Source organism: Rhinopithecus roxellana, unplaced genomic scaffold, assembly GCF_007565055.1.
Source record: "Rhinopithecus roxellana isolate Shanxi Qingling unplaced genomic scaffold, ASM756505v1 contig2858, whole genome shotgun sequence".
Classification (NCBI taxonomy): domain Eukaryota; kingdom Metazoa; phylum Chordata; class Mammalia; order Primates; family Cercopithecidae; genus Rhinopithecus; species Rhinopithecus roxellana.
Window position 1 is genome coordinate 11628 of NW_022142251.1, and position 18886 is coordinate 30513.

Consider the following 18886-nt stretch of genomic DNA (forward strand, 5'->3'; position numbering starts at 1 on the left):
GACCCAACTGTCAGTGTGTGAGCCCGGACCACACTGGGCTAATTATTCTGACCATAAAATGCCAATTAGTGCCTGGTATCCTTCATTAGTCTCACTTTTTAAAATTTTATTATAATATGTACCTGGGTATACTCCTGGATGAATTTAACATCACTTTGTTAAATTCGTGTAATAAAAAAACTTAGCAAGGATTTTTTAAATGCAGTTACCATAAAACACATTGAATTTGGGGAACAAAAACTCATTACAAATACCAAATGTTCCCTTTCAGTAATATGAGTATTTACATATACTCATTCAACTTTCTTTTCCTATGCCTTAAGGAAATATTTGTGATTTCTCCTTATATATGTTGAATGATTCTTGATATGTTTGTTTATTCCTGTGCATTTTTGTTCTTTTTCATGAATGACTTGACCACATTTTCTAAAATCACTGCTTGTCTTTAGGAAATGTATGCATGTATATATAAGTATAGATATAGATTATTTATCTATTTATTTATACTCACCAGAATAAACTGTTTTAGTGGTTTTCATAGTTTTAAATTTATTAACTTTGGATTTTTAAGAAGATAAATCGAGTGAATACCATACATTTAACAATTTAAAAAAAGATTTTGTAAAAAGCACTCACCACATCCTCATATATGCTTCACACACATGGCCATATAGCATGAGTCAGAGAGCATTCTTTTGTTTTTGGTGGTTGGGGGGTGGGAGGAATTTCCTAAATGAAATCCCAAATGCCCTGAGATATTTTGGTTATAGCAAATGCCAATAGTGCTTGCAAGGGGCTAAAATCATAGCAATTAGAGAAGTTCCCTGCACTCACTCACACAGTGGAAAGTATTTGGACATTAGAGAGCAAAGCAACATGTTACCAGGAGATGTGGGCTGTAGAGTTGGAATCATGTTTTGTAACATAACATCTTAGCATGCAGGGTTAATTTGCAGTTGATCAGAGTATTTTCGAGTGGATTCACGCTTGACCTGTGTGACTACTTGGAAAGGGAGATGGAGCAATTATTACATCTGCCACATGGGCTGCTGTGAAGATTTGAGGAGAGAATCTTCATGTGGCCACAGTTCAGTACCTGACCTGGACAAAATGCTCAATAAATCCTCACTATTGCAATTGTTCTCACTAGAAGATATCATTTTCTTCCTGAATATGTGAAAAATTGAAGTGAAGAGTAGTAGACCAAATAAAAGATGAGCATTTCCTTGAAGTTTTAGAAATAAAATATATTGATTAGAGGAGTTATGCATGTTCAAGTGACTGGAGGAAGGAAAGCAAAGATATTTCAAGAGACAAAGAGAGTTCTATAGATGTCTATTAGGTCTGCTTGCTGCAGAGATGAGTTCAATTCCTGGATATCCTTGTTAACTTTCTGTCTCGTTGATCTGTCTAATGTTGACAGTGGGGTGTTGAAGTCTCCCATTATTATTGTATGGGAGTCTAAGTCTCTTTGTAAGTCTCTAAGGACTTGCTTTATGAATCTGGGTGCTCCTGTATTGGATGCATATATATTTAGGATAAAAAAAAAAAAAAGAGAGACAAAGAGAATCCCTGGAACCAGTTCTCCCCCACCCCCCACCCCCACTTACCCTTAAGGTATCCATTGTTAGCAGCCCTGATAAGATAAATAGATACAAAGCCACTTAAATATGTCCATATGCACACCCACATCCCCTAATTCTGCCACCTGGCCAACTGCACTGCTCCAGCTATACTCTCCAGGGCAAGGCGCATGTTTACCTGCACTTCTGCACACTCAGCTCAGGCAGAGCAATCCCTCTTTCTATATACAGGTAACCTTTCAAAATTATTTCCTTTTTGAAAACAGCCAGAATGCTATGCGTTTTAATTTTTTTTTTTTTTTTTTGAGACAGAGTCTCGCTGTGTCACCCAAGCTGGAATGCAGTGGCCGGATCTCAGCTCACTGCAAGCTCCGCCTCCGGGTTTTATGCCATTCTCCTGCCTCAGCCTCCCGAGTAGCTGGGACTACAGGCGCCCGCCACCTCGCCCGGCTAGTTTTTTGTATTTTTTAGTAGAGAAGGGGTTTTCACCGGGTTAGCCAGGATGGTCTCGATCTCCTGACCTCGTGATCCGCTCATCTTGGCCTCCCAAAGTGCTGGGATTATAGGCTTGAGCCACCGCGCCCGGCCTCATTCCAAGTTTTTTTCAACCTTATTCTGAGAAGTAGGCCCGCAGGTAATATTTTGCAAGGCCTTGAATGCAAACTAATTAGTGATGCCCTAGTACCCACATGAAAGCTCACTAGAAACAAGTTGTAAAGCATCACTAGCCAAAAGAAACACAATGTTAGCGACATATGTAATTTTAAATTTTCTAGTAGCCATATTTTAAAAATAAAAAAGATGTGGAAATATTAGTAATATGTTTTATTCACTTAGATGCGTGAAAATGGTATAATTTCAACAGGTAATCAATGTAACAAACATGTTAATGAGATAGTTCACTGTATTTTTTCATACCAAATGCCCAGAAAGTTGTGTGTATCTTACACCTGAAGCACATCTTCATTTGGACAAAGCACATTTTAAGTGCTGATAAATATATGTGACTAACAGCTATCATACTGGACAACATGGTGATATTATGGTAGTGGTTAAGTCTAGCTAATGTATTGGGTTGTTCATAATGTTCATATTCTGAGAGCCAGGTATGTAAGATCTCAAGAACTAAACTAACTTTAATTAAATAATTTGTTTTGTTAGATGCGTGACAGCACATTAAAATATGTAATTGCTTCTGTTTCTACGTTTTGTTCAGTTTACAGGAGTACTTCCGTCTGTTGCTCATTTAATCGTGTTGATGGATTTTTGAGGCAAAAGTAATAATATTACCTGTCATTAGTTCATTATGCAGATTAAATGAGTAGAATTAAATAAAAGCTATTAGTGCACTGCCTGAAATGTCAGTGAAAACTCAGGAAATGTTAGGAATTGTCATTATCATGATTGTCGTTACCAGTCATAATGGCATGAATTTTCCCTTATTTATAGCTTGGAAGCTTGAAACTTGCAGACATTGTTAAATGTCACAGGACACATAAGTGGTAGGAGGTAAGTTCACTTTAAAAATCTGTGTGAAAAGTTTAGTGAAAGATACGACTTGCTTATTCTAATATTTGAGACAATGCTCAACCATATAAAGAGCAAAGCTTGTAGTCCATCCCCATACCCTGACTCAACCATTACAAAAACCCCCCACTTGTCCCTCCACACTGTTGTCTTTGCTCACACAATCATCTACTAACTCCCATATGCACACAGAAGGCTTTTTTCCCCTTATTTTGTTTGTGCACAGATGAGCTCATTATACAAAAGCAGTTTTCTGCATTTTGTTTTTTGAGATAGGGTCTGATTCCCATCACCCAGGCTGCAGTGCAGTGGCATGATCATAACTCACTGCAGCCTCAACTTCCTGGGTTCACGTGATCCTCCCACCTAGGCCTCCAAGTATCTGGGACTAGAGGTGCATATCATCACGCCCAACTAACTTTTTGGTATTTGTAGTAGAGATGTGGTTTTGCCATGTTTTCCAGGATGGTCTTAAATTCCTTGGCTCATGCACTCTGTCCACCTTGGCCTCCCAAAGTGCTGGGATTCCAGACATAAGCCACTGCACCTGGTCTGCAATGTTTTTGTTTTTTGTTTATTTATTTATTTATTTATTTTTTTGCTTAAAAAAGATAATATAGTTTTCTTTCCAGATCAGTGGGGGAGATTTTATGGTTTGCATTTTATACATCAACTCTCTAACCCATATGGAATGTATTTGGTAAATGCTAGAGAGGTGAGGTTTTTAACTTTACTTTTTTTTGTAATATGAAATTTGTCCTGGCAACATTTGAGTTTTCAGTTTTGTTACAATGATCCTAAGGTCACTTCTTAAACCAGATGTTCAGTTGCTTTAATTATTTAGCTATACAGTGCTACTTGGTACTCATTCAACAAATATTTATTGGTGTCAAGAATCTGTCATCATTAAGCAAAAAAATAATAATAATATTCATCATCATGGAACTTGCATTCTAAGTGCTGGGAGAGGGCAGAGATGTAAGTACTGTTGGGAAGCGATAAAATATGAAGGTTGAGGGGGAAAATACACATCCAGGTTAAAGGGGCTCTGTAGTTCTGGTGTGGGGACTGGTTGCAAAAACTAAAGTGGTCAAGGTCTTCAATGAGAAGTTGTTTTCTGAAGAAACTGCTAGAACATATGAAGGATGTGAGAAAGGCATCATAGAAACTAACATAGAAGAACAGGCCTAAGGAACATCCTGTGAAAATGCCCTAATATAGAAGAGTGGCTGGTCAGTTCTAGGAACATCAGGGAAGCCAGTGTGGCTAGAGCACTTTGACCCAGGAAGAGTCTTTAGGGATGAAATCAGAGAAAGAAAAGAACACTGGTTAATGTAGGGCCTTGGAAGTTATTACAGTGACTGGCTTTTAATCCAAGATCAATAGGGGAGCTACTGAGGTTTGGCACCACAGTGTATGTCATTTTCTGACTTACCAGTTGAAATGGTTATTTTGAATATATTTTTAGAAACTATGCCTATAGGATTTCCTGATGAATAAGATGTCCATTTATTGAAATGAGGAGATTTCCAGTTAAAGAAAAATGTGGTATTGGTTAGATCAGTTAAACTTGATATTATGGTTAGACATACAAATAAATGGAGATGCTGAGTAGGCAATTATGTTCTCTGGAGGTCAGAAAGGAGGTCTAATCTGGAAATATAAACTTAGATGTTATTAGTATACAGATTGTATATAACACCATTAGACTGGAAATATTCATTCAGGGAGTATGTGCATATACAGAAAGCAATGTGGAACCTAGACACAAGGAAGAGAAGAACCAGCTAAAGAGACTGCGTAGGAACCAGTGACTTAAGCAGAAAACTCAGAAAACTGTGCCTAGGTGGCCGATATGGTTTGGATCTGTGTCCCCACCCAAATCTCAAGTTGAACTGTAGTCTCCAATATTGGAGGTGGGACCTGGTGGGAGGTGGTTGGATCATGGGGGTGGAATTCTCATGAATGTTTAGCACCATTCCCTTAGTGCTGTTCTTGTGATAGTGACTGAGTTCTCACGATATCTGGTTGTTAAAAAGTGTGCAGCACCTCCCTTTTTGCTTTCTTTTGGTCCTGCCCCTGACATGTAAGATGACTCTCGTGCTTTGCCTCCAGCCATGAATAAAAGTTCCCTGAGGCCTTGCCAGAAGCAGATGCTACCATGCCTCCTGTACAGCTTGCAGAACTATGAGCCAATTAAACCTCTTTTCTTTATAAATTACACAAGGTTAAGTTGTTTCTTTATAGTAGTGTGAGAATGGACTAATATATTCCCTGAGGCCAACTGAATAAAGTGTTAACAGGAGGAGAGAGTAACCTACTGTGCCAAAGCTTACTTATTATGACACATAAAGCATAAGCAACCAAAGAAATAAGTAGATAAATTGGACTTCATCAAAATTAAGATATTCTGTGGTTCAAAGGCACTATACAAAAGTGAAAAGATAACCCATAGAAAAAGAAAAAATATTGCAAATAATTTATCTGATAAGGACCTATTATCCAGATTATGTAAAGAGCCTTTGCAACTTGACAGTAGAGAAAACAACTCATTTAAAAAAAATAATAAGAAAAGTACTTGAATAGCCATTTCTCCAAATAGGCAATAAGTACACGAAATGACGCTCGACATAATAGGTGTTAGGATGCAAACCACAATGAATTATCATTTCACACCCAAGAGAATGGCTAAAACATTCAAACAAACTAACAAATACCAGACAACAGTAATTCTTTGAGAAGACATGAAGGAAATGATGCCAGTGGGAACGTAAAATATTACAGCCACTTATAAACAAAGTCTCATAGTTCTTAAAAATGTTAAACATGGAGTTACCATCTGGCTAGCAATTCTACCTAGATATATACCCAAAAGAAGAAAAAATATACGAGCAAACAAAAACTTGTGCATAAGTATATATGGGGGCACTACTCATAATAGCCAAAAAGTGGGAATAATGTACATGATCATGAACATACGAGTGAAAAAAACAAAATATGACATATTCATACAAGGAAATAGTATCCAGCGATTAGAAGGAATGAAATATTGACACATGATACAGCAACAAAATGTGAAAATATTATGGTAACTGAAAGCAGACACAAAAAGTGCATGCATATATAGCATTATTTCTTTTATATAACAGTGTCCATTACAAACAAACACATAGAGATACAAAGTAGAATAGTGGTTGCTAGGTTCTAGGGGAGAGGGGATTGAGAGTGAGTGCTAATGGTACAGGGTTTCTTTTAGGGTTGACTAAATATCCTGAAATGAGATAGTGGTAATGATTGCACCACCCTGTAAACAAACTCAAAACCACTGAAGTGTAAACTTTAAGGGGTAGATTTTAGGGTAGTTAAATCTGTTTTATTTATTTCACTTTTATATTAAGCTCAGGGGTACATGTGCCATTTTGTTTTATGGACAAACTTATGCTCCAGGAGTTGCAAGCCCCCAAGGGCATAGGGGGCTGGTGGTAGACAGCCTGGAGTTCCAATGTAGAGAGTCTTGGAATGCCATGCCAGAAAGTTCAGATTTCACTTTATCTGTAGTACCAGATGATTGCAAGGATAAATGTGAGTTGTAAGAGCCTGAAACATTGGCTGCAGCAATGAAAACAAAAACCATTGTCAAGATTCCAAAGATAGCTTAATGGCAGAATGGCTGACTTTCATTACATTTTTTAGAGAGAGGAAGAGATCGAAGATTCTGAGGTTTCAGTTTTGGTAAAGAGATTCACCAAATTCTGTTTTATTCAGTTTATCCACCACTTGCTGGGCACCTCCGTGTTGTGGCAGCAGACGACAGGGAAGTTTGTTTTCACAAAGACATCCCTAGTACTAGAAGGCTAAAGGTAAATGTTTTGATAAGGTACTTCCTCTAATTAATGTAACTCTATAGTTTAATAAAATACTCCACAGTTTATCTTACCCGACTTTCTGACCTTAAAAACCTTAAAAAGAGAGTTTCTTTTCTTTCTTTCTTTTTTTTTTTTTAGACAGAGGCTCACTCTTTCTCCAGGCTGGAGTGCAGTGGCGTGATCTCGGCGCACTGCAACCTCTGCCTCCTGGGTTCAAGCAATTCTCCTGCCTCAGCCTCCTGAGTAGCTGGGGCTACAGGTGTGTGCCACCATGCCCAGTTAATTTTTGTATTTTTAGTAGAGATGGGGTTTCACCATGTTGGCCAGGATGGTCTCGATCTCCTGACCTCGTGATCCACCCGCCTCAGCCTCCCAAAGTGTTGGGATTATGATTTCTTATCCTCAATGAAATCAAGGATTCTTTCAACGGATATTTGGAATTACAAACTATTAATGTTGCTTCCCACCACACACACACACACATTTCACACTTTGACACCTCCATTAATTTGAAGAAATGATTGATACCAATTCAAATCCTTAGGCTGGCTGTACCTGCCTTTTAAAATATGTTTTTTTGTGGTACATATTCAAAATATGTTGTTGGGTTTTTCAGTCTCTGAAAACCATGAAGCAAAAAACTTGGGCTGAGGAGAAGAGTGGGAGGAGGCAAGGCTACTGCAATGGAGTGGACGTTTGCTGAGCATTTTCCCATGGCCCTTGTTTCCATGGAAACAATTACCCTTGTCTGTCCCATTTATAAATGTTTAGAATAACCTCTTCTGTACTTCCGATCTCAAGGAAAGCCTCCTATAAAACTTGGAATCATCAGCGGGAAACAAAGTTTCACCATGTTGGACAGGATGGTCTTGATCTCTTGACCTCATGATCTGCCCGCCTCGGCCTCCCAAAGTGCTGGGATTACAGGCATGAGCCACCACACCCAACCTAAGAAAGCCTTCTATGACACTTGGAATCATCAGCAAGAAACTATCTTAACACATTAGAAATCTGTAATGAAAGTGGACTAATATTTTGGTCTTCAGAGAATGCTAAATGAAGTAAATGGTGACCATCTGGTTATCATTTGTAAATTTTAGTGAATCTTGTAGGATGAAAGTTTATCCCTGGCCATGGATTACATACTTTTAACATTTATTGACTGCTTACTATATTTCAGGAACCATGATACAAGGTTTTGTTTCATATCTTATTCGATGCTCAGAACAGCTCAGTGTGGTGGTATAGTTATTCTCATCTCCGTTTTACTGATGAGAAACTGGGGCTAAAGACATGAAGTGAGTTGCACAATGCCAGCCTGACTCTACTGTTGTTGTTGTTGTTTTTTTTTTTTTTTTTTGAGACAGAGTCTGGCTGTGTCGCCCAGGCTGGAGTGCAGTGGTGCAATCTCGGGTCATTGCAACCTCCACCTCCTGGGTTCAAGTGATTCTCCTGCCTCAGCCTCCTAAGTAGCTGGGATTACAGGTGCGCACAACCACACCGGACTAATTTTTGTGTTTTTAGTAGAGATGGGGTTTCACCATGTTGGTCAGGCTGGTCTCAAACTCCTGAGCTCCTGATTTGCCCGCTCAGCCTCCCAAAGTGCTGGGATTACAGGTGTGAACCACCACTCCCGGCTGACTCTACTCTTTCTATGCCTGGCTGTGGCTTCCTGTGAGCTGATCTATTACGCAGTAGTTGAGATCTTCACTTACCCTGAAATTCTTCTGGCTTTCCACTACTGGTCTGTGAATTGAGTAATGGATGAAGTCAGGAATGAGTCTATTGCATGTGCGCATTTATAGAAGAAGCTGCAGTGCCAAGACTCCTTTGGTTTTGGGTTTGCACATTGTATATGGATGAGGCTACGCCAGTGTTCTCTATCTTTATTTTACATAAAATGCAGAGGATTTCAGGCCTGGGTGTAGACCGTCATCATGCATATTGTGTTGTTGCTATGTTTGTAGGCAATAAAGGTAGGTTTAGACCAGCCTTGTCCAACCCACAGCCCGTGGGCCACATGTGGCCCCGGATGGCTTTGAATGTGGCCCAACACAAATTTGCAAACTTTCTTAAAACATTATGAGGTTTTATTTTGACTTTTATTAAGCTCATCAGCTATCATTAGTGTTAGTGTATTTTATGTGTGGCCCAAGACAATTCTTCTTCCAATGTGCCTCGGGGAAGCCAAAAGATTGGACAGCCCTGGTTTAGACAGTGTTATGGGGTGAAATGCAACTACTAAAATTCATATGTTGAAGTTTTAACTCTCAGTACCTCAAAATATGTCTTAATTTAGACATACATTCTTTACAGCAGTGGTTCCCAACCTTTTTGACACCAGGGACCGGTTTCATGAGACACAACATTTTCATGAACAGGTGGGGAAATGGTGTCAGGATGAAACTGCTCCACCTCAGATCAGATCATCAGGCATTACTTGGAATCTCATAAAGAGAGCACAATCTAGATCCCTCACATGTGCAGTTCACAATAGAGTTCATGTTCCCATAAGAATCTAATGCCACTGGTAATGTTTGCTCGCCAAACACTCACCTCCTGCTGCGTGACCTAGTTTCTAACAGGCCACGAGCCGGTCTGGTCCATGGCCTGGAGGTTGGAAATCCCTGCTTTACAGAATTAATCATGTTAAATGAGATCCAATGTGATGGGTGTCCTTATAGAAAATGGAGATTTGGGGCCAGGCGCAGTTTCTCATGCCTGTAATCCCTGCACTTTGGGAGGCTGAGGTGGGCAGATCACCTGAGGTCAGGAGTTTGAGATCAGCCTGGCCAATATGATGAAACCCTGTGTCTACTAAAAATACAAAAATTAGCTGGGCATGGTGGCAGGCACCTACAATCCCAGCTACTCGGGAGGCTGAGGCAGGAGAATCTCTTGAACCCGGGAGGCAGAGGTTGCAGTAGACTGCAACCTCCAGTCAAAGTCCAAGTCCAAGTGGTCGCTTGGACTTTTTCTTTTTTTGAGCATATAGATCTGTCAGGGAAAATTGGCTTCCTAAATTGCTTTATGCAGAGAAGAACTTTCCAAGGAGATGATTAATTCCATTTATCAAAAATAACTCTTTCTGCCACCCTCTATTCCATGTGCCCCTGCTTACTTTCCACTGAACAAATGCCTTGTTCCCTCCATCTCAGCAGCCTCTCCCTCTACCTCCTGGCTCCTCATGGAGGACTAGTGTTCCCTCCCCAGTATCCCACAGTGCCTTAGGGAGCTCCTTCCAGCAGGAGTCTGCTCCATCCCTGAAGCACCTGGTCCTCTGTAGTTACTCTGTGTTTATTATACTTGAGTTTCTTCCTGATCATTTCAGAATAAATTAAGCAGGATGAAATGTTTACAAAACATTCATCAGAAAGAAAGGAAGATTGAATGCTGCTGCAAGGGAGTTAAAGTAGAAGTTGGGGACAAGAGTTCACATCCCATCTACCTCAAAGCAGCTGTGTAAATGTGAGTGATGCCTTTCATCTCCATCTCAGCTGCCATGTTCTTATCTAGAAAAGGAAGAAACTGGATGAAAAGCACAGTTACAATACCAAGGCCTATAGAGATCAGACAGGCAACAGAAATTAGTGCCATATGATGTGTATAAGAACAGGTAGGCATAGAAGCACATTGATAAATGGCAATTAGTGTTCTGCCTCTCTGAGGGATGGAAGGAAGTGGTGGGGCTGGGGGTAACTCAGACTGAAGCCCACCTAAAGTGCTCACAATCACTTGGCTGCAGCTGAATTTTGACCTGAAAGCTCTGTGTTGACATGTCATATGATTTTTCTGAAAAAGTCAGAAATTTAGCTTTCCATGTGAAATCCCATTTTAAAAAATATCTGCCTCGTTTTAAAAGATCGTCATGCAGGCAAAAGAAAATCCCAGGAAAACCCATCTGTAGGCCATATCTCAGATATGTTACCTCTGGAGTAAATAAACTCTATGGCTTCTATGCCGCAAAGTTCTGGGGCTCCTAGGTTCTGCTAAGAAAATAGGAAGTTGGGGCTAGGCGCTGTGGCTCACGTCTGTAATCCCAGCACTTTAGGAGGGTGAGGCGGGCTGATCACGAGATCAGGAGATCGAGACCATCCTGGCTAACACGGTGAAACCCCGTCTCTACTAAAACTACAAAAAATTAGCCGGGCGTGGTGGCGGGCGCCTGTAGTCCCAGCTATTCAGGAGGCTGAGGCAGGAGAATGGTGTGAACCCAGGAGGCAGAGCTTGCAGTGAGCCGAGATCACGCCACTGCACTCTAGCCTGGGCGACACAGCGAGACTCCGTCACAAAAAAAAAAAAAAAAAAGAAGTTGGAATAAATAATCAACTTCCACTATGGCCTGAAGGTTTCTGTCTCTCCAAAATTCATGTGGATACTTAATCCCCAATGCAAATGTTTTAAGAGGTGGGGCCTTTAGGAGATGATTAAACCATGAGGACTCTGCCCTCCTAAATGGACTAAGTACCCTAATAAAGGGTTCTAGGGAACTAGGCAGCCCCTTGCCCTCTTTTACCATGTGGGGACTCAGTGACGAGGTGTCATCTTTCCAGCAAAGAGCCCACAAAAAACACAAAATCTGCGGATCCTTTGATCTTGGACTTCCCTGTCTCCAGAAATGTGAGAAATAAATTTCTGTTATTTATAAATAATTGAAATACATTTCTGTTTATTTCCACTGTAAGGTGTTTTATTATAGCAGCTGGAATTGTGTAAGACACCATCTTAGCTGAGGGTACACTTAATGTGCTTTTTATGTTAGCCTCTTTGAAAGTTAAATCCTTTATTAAAATGATAATGGCAGCCTTGTGTGCTATTAAAATCACACATAATATTTATCATCGGGAGGATGTATGAAAGTCATTTGTTCAAACATTTGTTGCAATGATAAAATCATAAAAGTATTTGTTACCAGAAGTACTTTATTCATCTTTTAGTTGTTTATTTCAGTGTAGAACCTATCTATCTATAGCCTGGTGGCTCATAGCCAAATGTAAGAACACTGCATGATACTCCTCATTTGAAAGTGCTCCAAATGGGACACTACATGAATGGATTAGGCGCTGACCCTGTTGTTCCTTCCACTATTCCCTACATTTGTGGCTCAAAACGGAAACACCTACTCTTGAATCAGCATTTACCCGGGAGCTGCAGATAGTCCTACCAACTGCTCAGCCCCAGGGCTGCCTCTCAGCCTAAACGGGCATCCTGTGCCTTCCTCTTTTCTTTCTGCAGGTCATAAGGGCTCTTCTCTCCTCTAAGCTGCCCATGTCCACTCCCTCTTCCAATTGCCTCTTCCTGCCAAGACTGGCCTCTGAATTGGATGTAGCCTCTCCCTTCCCAGCTTCCTTAAAGGCCCAAAATACAAGCACACAGAGCCCATATGTACTTGATTTTGCTGTTAATCACTTTGGCAAAAGACAAGGGTCATAACTTTCACCAACCCTGTGTGACACGGTGTCCTGATTTCCTGATTCTTTAGCATCCTTGTCCCAGGACTCTGATTTTCTGCTGTCTTTAGCTAGTGTGTTTTGACCCTCAGCCTTATTTTAAATAAATACATTTTTCAATAGCTTTGGGGGTACAAATGTTTCTCATCACGTGGATGAATTATATAGTGGTGAATTCTGAGATTTTAGTGCACCTATCACCCAAGTAGTGTACATTGTATTTATTATGTAGTTTTTTTTTTCTTAATCCCTAGCCCTCCTGAGCTTCCTGCTTCTAAGTCTCTAAAGTCCATTATATCAATCTGTATGTCTTTGCATAGTCATAGCTTAGCTCTCATTTATAAGTGAGAATATACAGTTCTTGGTTTTCCACTCCTGAGTTACTTCACCTAGAATAATAGCCTACAGCTATATCCAAGTTTCTACAATAGATATTATTTTATTTCTTTTTATAACTGAGTAGTATTCCATGGTGTACATGTACCACATTTTCTTTATGCACACATTAGTCAATGGGTAATTAGGTTGATTCCACACCTTTGCAATTGAGAATTGGGGTGCTATAAACACACATATGCAAGTGTCTTTTTTATATAATGACTTCTTTTCCTTTGGGTAGATATCCAGTAGTGGGACTGCTGTATTGAACAATAGATTTATTTTAGTTTTTAAGGAAATCTCCATACTGGATTCCATAGAGGTTGAACAAATGTACATTCCCACCAGCAGCGTGTGTTTCCTATACTTCATATCCACATCATCTATTGCTTTTTGACTTTTAAATAATGTCTGTTCTTAGAGGAGTAAGGTGGTATCTCACTGTGGTTTTACTTTGCATTTCCCTGCTGATTAGTGATTTGGTTTGGGTCTGTGTCCCTGACCAAATCTCATGTCAAATTTTTATCCCCATCGATGGAGTTGGGACCTGGAGGGAGGTGAACGGATCATGCTGGTGGACTTCCAATTAGGTGCAGTTCTTGTGACAGTGAGTGAGTTGCCATGAGATCTTGTTGTTTCAAAGTTTGTAGCACTTGCACCCTCTCACTTCCTGCTGCTCTGGCCATGTAAGATGTGCCTGCTTCCCCTTTGCCTTATGCCATGATTGAAAGTTTACTGACACCCCCCCCCCCCACCACCACCACCCCAGCCATGCTGCCTGTACAGCCTGTGGAACTGTAAGCCAGTTATGCCTCTTTTCTTTGTGGATGTGTAGGAGGGTGGGGCTATTTGCCCAGTGGTAGTTGGGTACCCCTAGCAGGTACCCCTCTGAATGATGGGTACTCCCAGGAGGATCTGTGGGAAGGACTCAAAAACTTTGATCTCTTTACCTTGTGAGTCTCTTTTATCATCTGTGAAATGGGGATGATCACAGTGCTTCCTTCACTTCGTGGAGCTATTGGGAATTTCAAGGAGATTCATGCCTTTAAAGCTCCTGGCACAAAGGGAGCCTCCATAAGTCAGCCCAATTTGCTATCATGATGACTAGGAAGAACTCAGTTTGTGCAGTGTCACAGCACTCTTGGGACAGCTTGGGAGGAAGGGGCTGCGGTGTGGAGCAGAGAGTCTGGCCCTGGTCCTTCTGGAGGGCTCTGTGGTCTTGGTGCTTATAGTCATCTCCCTTAAGCCATCCCCTAGTTCGTGAATCAAGAGGGTTCTTTGGAAACTCAGTGTGTGGTGCTCCCGAACTCAGTCCCATGCTTGTCTGAGTGCAGATGCACGTCCTATAAGCTAGGGGGACTGCAAAAATATTGAACACCTGCAATGGCATGGACCCTGACAGATCGGAAAAATGTGTACTGCAGAGAACTCACACTCTACCTCACCTACAACATTCACGTGCAAAATCCAATCTCATGACCAAGTCCTCACTTTCCCAGTGGCACATTCAGGTACACGCTAACCTTGATTGAATCAATATACAGACCTCACACCGTGTTAAGTCATAACAGACACCAAGCTATTGGCGAGTGCACACTCCCCATTGCAACTCCTGCCTGAGGAGCTCCCTTGCACTCCTCTGCCTTGAGTTTGGTTGGGAAAGGACGTACACATCTGTTTGAGTAACTGGACCTGACATGGACAGCATGTGTAGGTCACAGGCACTTCTTCACTGGCTCTTGTTATTCACCACGGTGACTCTTCACAGCACACTGCTGGCATTATTTCCTGAGGAAACAGGCTGAGAGTTAGTGAATATGCCTCGAGTTACATAGGTAGCAAGTGGCCCTGCTGGGACTCGAGCCTAGTTCTGTGGACGTCAATGCATCATCCTGACTTTCCCTTTGTTACAAGTATTATGCGTCTTAACCCAGGCAATTGCTCCATTTGAACCGTACAGCACAGATATGGGGGGGATGTGAACACTTGGCTGTCTCAGGATGCCTTCTGCTTCCCCCATAATTAAGACAGCACCTTTCTCCAATCCATAATAAAGCAAACAGTGAGTGATGATCAGGTGCGATGTTCATGATTTCTATTCCACGTGGTGGGAAGAGGTGATGCTTCATAACTTCTCTCTTCTAGTATTTGCTCTGCTTCTCAGGGGCTCTCACCACATAGTGTTTTAAATCCCAGGATTTGGAGTTAGTCATACTTTGGTCTGGTTTCCAGCTCTTCCACTTCCTAAGTGTGCCTGGCCTGGGGCCACTCACTTTCACCTATACATCCATCAGTTGAACAAATATTGATGACTCTCTTGATTGTCAAATTGCCACATGTTATTTTATGTTAGAAATGGGGCTAAGGAGATGAGAACATGGTGGATTCTACTCACATGGAGGTCACAGTGCTGAGACAGAGACTGAGCAGTGAGCACATGAGGGTGGAGGAGTGATGTACGTGTGACATGGGCAGAGCTATGATGGTGCAGAGAGGAGTCAACCTGCCCCACACCCCCTTCCCCCGTGCTGTTGCTTCTTGAACAGCTTCCTTCTACACCACTAAAGAAGAGCTCTCCATCCATAAAAGCCCTTCCAGATACAACTTCCTCCATAGACCCAATCTGTCTTCTGAGATCTGTCCTTCTTTGAGCCTCAAAGACATACTATACCTTCCTTAAAATGCAGTCCCTTGGTCATGCCATATCTCATCTTATTTTCCACAGGGAATCCACGTCTGACTCATCTCAGCGTTCCTCACAGTTCAGTGGCTGGCACAGAAAGAAGTTCAGTAGATGTTTACAGGTTTCAACTGGGAATGCACTCAAATAATTCTGCCTTTCCCAAATGCTTCCTCTGGTATGGAAATTAAATGCAGGGCCTGGAAGAATGCATTCTGCTTAAAAGTGCAGCTGAATGTCCATTAATATGATACAGGTGTATTCATGACTCTAATTGGTGACCACATGGGATGGTATTGCTGTTTCTAATCCTAGTTATTTAGAAAAGCACCCACATTTTTTCATACTGATAAGATTCATCTAGGCAAATGTAAGCATCTTCTTATGTAATGATAAAATAAATTTAACTGCAAACACTTGCTGAAACAAAACATTATTAGTGAAAATCATATTTTACTCTATTATTGCCAGTGGCTAAGTTTCATTTCCATTGCCAAGTTTAGCAAGGTGGAAACTTTGCTAATTCTAGGCCATTTTTTGGAAACTTAGAAACCTCTCTGCCTCTATTTTTCTCCTCCACCTAGAGTCCCCCCAGCAGAGAATGTGGTAACCAAAGTCACCTCTAAGGCATCCTTCAAGCTTTTGCAGATATTAGCTTTTGGTTCCCATTGAACAGAAAGGGCTTCGGAGGCAATGTGATGACTCACAGGTGAGAGATGGATTGTGTCCTCCATGGTAGAAACAGAATGGCTGTTGGAAGTGGAGATGTGTATACGTTCATGCAACTGTACCCAGCAGCACATTGTTCTGGTGAATGTACATGTCAAAGGTATTTCCATCCCCTTTCCATCCTATATTTTCCCAGGTTAGAAATACATGCTTTTTAAAGGGTAAATGTTCTGTAAAATACAAAGCACAATACAAAAGAAGACAGCAGATACAGAATTAAATAAACAGCAAGAAAGTGTTGCTTATAATGAAATGATTGAAAAGCCCATTCTAAAACAAAATTGTCAATGGATCCTAAATATTTATGCTACTGTGGTAATAATCACCTCAACAGTCTTTAATCAAGGTAAGTATGCTTTAGAAATATGTTGGTATCTGCAAAGTGTGAATACACAAAATTGTCATGAGTTGAGAAAAGGAAAGTAAAACATGCTAAGTATAAGGAGCTTTTTTCATGGAATGTGAACTGCAAGGTGGTGAGAAGGGTTAGGTGTGATGTGGTGAGATCATTTTTAGACCAGGTGTCTATTATCAGCTTTATAACACTCCCGTTGGGCATTATAATTTCCTGAAATTCATCATTTAAATAAGGCTATAGACTTTGATGACAGCATTTTTTTTAAAGGTCAAACAGCATAATGTTTATAGTGAAAAAGAAAACTGCTTGGTGGATACACATTGGTTTGCGGGACGAGGCACTTTAGGGATTCAGCATGGAGTCACCTGTGGATGGGGTTTTAGTTTCTGTCTTTGAGATGACTTTCAGATAGTGCCTATCTGTTGAGAGTTCAGAGGATGTTGGAGAGATAATTAGGTAAAACAGCAAGATCTTCTCAGTATACATGAGGGAGTTAAATAAAAATACAGGCGCAATTACAATTTTAGTTATTCATAACTGTTGTTTCCTAAGTCTTAACATTGTCATTGATAATATGAAAAAATAAAATATACTAAATATCAATAGATATTTATAGCTATTTATAAAATTATTTATATAATTATAGATTATATAAATAGCCTATTTAGATAGGCTATTTAGAAAGGATTCTCTCAATGGGCTCCTGGACTCTGATGTCCACTGGGGAAGGAGAGTCAGAGGTGGAAGGAAGGAAGGAGAGTGAGGGCTGTGGACTTATTCTCCTGGCTCTATCCCTGTGACTCACCTCAGGCTGGATAAATCTCGTTAGAGGTCACTGTTCTTCTCAAGATAGCTATTTCCTCATGACTACTGATCATTTCTGGTTCTAGTAACCACTTCCTCCCTGCTGTCATTCCTCTGGGTCTGTAGTGATGGCAGCTGCAACAAGCACTATCTCTGATGGTCTACCTGCATCCACCTGTTTGTAAATGGTTCCTTTGTAGATAAATATTTGTCAAATTACTCCATTTTGGATGCACCATCTGTCTCCTATTTGACTTTGAAACCATATGCTTAGAACAGAGCCTGGCATATAGTAGGTTCTTGGTGTATGGAATCTGTTGCTTGTAGTAATAGTAGTAGTGTAGAGGTAGTAGTAGTTGCAGTGGAGGTAATGGTGCTGCTATTTTTCAAAGCCACTCATTCAGTCACATGCAAAGCCAGTAGCAAGTTGTATCCCTCTTCCATACTCAGCTCTTTCTTGTTGATTGCTCCTCACCCATCTGTGCTCCAGAGGAAAATATATGGTTGGCCTCTAATTGCTTGCTCTTTGTGGCCACAGATTGGGGCAAATCCCAAGCAGATCCTATCCTATATCTGGTACTTTATGTGGTGTTTAAACCTGCCTTAGACAGCTAAAAAGTGTGAAAAAATTTACAAAAATGTAGCTGAGGGTTATTATTATAACTAAAGTAGTGTCAGTTTATAATATCACTTGTACAAAGGCCCAAAAACAAGAAGTAAAAGGGTGCCCAGGACTCCCCTGCTTCTTCTCCTGGTTGCATCTCTGATTTACAGTGTGACATGGGAGAGTCACTTCGAGTATGTTCCACAACCTGATATGATAAAGAAGAATACTCTTGAAAACTGAACACATCAGAAATAAAAAGTTCAATACAATGAACTCATTGTACACTGATGACTTTTACTTTTTTGTTATTCATTTTGGTTGAAAACATAATCACTAAGGTTTTCAATAGGATAAATAGGAATTATTTTACAAAGTCAGTTGTAATCTGCCAAAAGAAATATGCACTAAATGTTTTCCTAACATTTGGATTAATTTTCCTTGGATAGTGATATACTCATCAAAACATTTTTTGGTAAACAAATTCAGAAAACAATTTTAAAAGGTAATAAGGTAATTGAAAGCTGTTATTTTCAGCAATTATAATCAGTTTCTGACCTACTCTGTTTGATGTGGCCTTTTGGTGTTTTGCTTTATTTTGTTTTTTCTATAACATGACATGACAGGGTGTTATTCTCACTGTTAATTGCAGACAAGAGTACAAAAAATTGTTAGAAGTTAGCTTGTGAGCATTTAATACATGGAACAGTTGAACTCTAGAAAACATCTGAGGTTCACTAAAAAAATTATGTACGTTAATACCAATCTTCTTTTGGTTCGTTTGTGTTTAGATGACCGTCATGGAAATGCAATAAATTGGTTGTGTCTGGAGGTCAGCAGGGTATTTTGCTAGGCCTCTCTTGATTTTATGGTGTATGAAGTAAAGATATGTGACCTTGATGAACAC